The sequence below is a fragment of the Echinops telfairi genome, unplaced genomic scaffold (genome assembly GCF_000313985.2).
Source record: "Echinops telfairi isolate 266 unplaced genomic scaffold, ASM31398v2 ScPeMD7_60;HRSCAF=208, whole genome shotgun sequence".
Taxonomy (NCBI): domain Eukaryota; kingdom Metazoa; phylum Chordata; class Mammalia; order Afrosoricida; family Tenrecidae; genus Echinops; species Echinops telfairi.
The window spans coordinates 42,095,448-42,097,269 of NW_022103958.1; the positions used below are offsets into that span (position 1 = coordinate 42,095,448).

A 1,822-nucleotide genomic window follows, 5' to 3' on the forward strand; every position below is an offset into this window, starting at 1 on the left:
GGTGTCCTGGGGGACAAACTTCTTCCCCGCATGCCGAGCGCGCCGCCAGTGACGCAGGGGCTGTCCTCTCCACCAGGAAGCGCCGGGAGTCCCGTGCAAACTCACCCCTGTGCTCCGGGGTGGCCTGGGCGCTGCCCCGGTGGACGCGAGGCACCGGGGCAACTCCCACGCCTCGACATTTCTAGGAAGTGCTCCCTGTTCTCACAGGACAAACGTAACTGGCGTTTCCGACTGAGGCTGAGCACTGCCTTTTCAGTGCGGACAGCCAACTGACCCCTGACAGGTGCGCTGACTTCCCTTTAATGTGGGTCCGAATCGGTCTTTTCATTGGTGGAGCGGTGTCACACGGGTTTCTTCCCGAGGAACGATTTGGCAGACGCGTTCATTTGCCTTTTGCACCGAGGCCGACGGGACGTGCACCACTCCAGAGGCTCCAAGGTTTACTGGCAGCGCGCGGTTACATTTGTATTCCTTTGTATCTCTGTGTAGCGAAGCAGGATATAGTAACAGGTGGAGCGGGGAACACTTTTAGTTCCCAGAAAGCCCAGGCTTGCATTTGCAAGGAATGTTAGATGGCAGCTTTTCTGAGGAGAGGTTGGCACTGCTTTGTTTTGCTCAAGGTTGCAGCCAATAGTAGTCCCAGAATGCCATTGTCCTGCCCTCTCCTCAGATCCCCATGGCTTAGTGGGTCATGCGGTGGGGCAGCAACCACAAGTTCCAGCCTTATGGACACCTCCTCATGAGAATGAATGAGCTTTTCTACTTCCATAAAGAAATACTGTGTCAGCACACCACAGGGGCAGTTCTAATCTGCCTCCTAGGGTCGCTAAGAGTCGGAATCCACCTGATGTCAGCGCTCCTTTTTGATCCTGTCCTTAATAACTTCCTTTTCTGGGAGACCGTTGCAGTTTTCCCGTTTACCGCCCAGGACCTGTCGAGTCAAATGTTAAGCGAACCAAACCAAAAAGCCACCGCTACCGTGGAGTTGAAATGTCCTCATTGTGACCCTTGTAGAAAGTTCTCGGACAAGAAGATAGCTTCATCTTTCCCACTGAGCAGCTGGTGCGTTTGGAGTGCTGACCTTGAGTCCGAATCCTTATTCAGGGTTTCTAAGACTAAATTATTTTACTGGGGGCTCCTACAAGTCTTTTCACAATCTATCCATCCATCCATCCATTGTGTCAAGCACATTTGTACATTTGTTGCCATCATCATTCTCAAAACATTTGCTTTCCACTTGAGCCCTTGCTATCAGCTCCTCATTTTTCCCCTCTCTCCCAGACCCCCTCCCTCACGAACCCTTGATAATTTATAAAGTATTATTGTTTTGTCATGTCTTGAACTGTCAGACGTTTCCCTTCACCAACTTTTCTGTTGTCTGTCCCCAGGGAGAAGGTTATATGTGGATTCTTGTAATAGGTTCCCCCTTTCTACCCCACCTTCCCTCCACCCTCCCATATCACCATTCTCACCACTGGTCTTGGGTTAATCTGCCCTGGATTCCCTGTGTTTCCAGTTCCTATCTGTACCAGTGTACATCCTCTGGTCTAGCCGGATTTGTAAGGTGGAATTGGGATCATGATAGTGGGGGGAAGGAAGCATTAAAGAATGAGAGGAAAGATGTGTTTCATTTGTGCTACACTGCACCTGGACTGGCTCGTCTCCTGGAGACCCTTCTGTGAGGGGATGCTAAAACTAAATCTTGAGGGCCAGCAGAGAGTCTCATCTTTCAGTCTTAGAGGACCTGGTGGATTTGAAATGTTAGCTTTTTCAGTTAGCAGCCAACACAGCACCGTCAGACTTTCAAAATGCCCCCCCCCCC

At 50.9% G+C, this 1,822-nt stretch overlaps 1 long non-coding RNA gene across 1 annotated transcript in view; it reads right to left on the reverse strand.

The window, feature by feature from the left end:
• LOC123521779 overlaps positions 1–209 on the reverse strand; it is a 10,452-nt gene extending 10,243 nt beyond the window's left edge. The window contains exon 1 of the long non-coding RNA XR_006680128.1: positions 106–209. This is a non-coding gene — a long non-coding RNA (uncharacterized LOC123521779). The remainder of the gene's footprint in view (positions 1–105) is intronic.
• Positions 210–1,822: the final 1,613 nt, after the last annotated feature.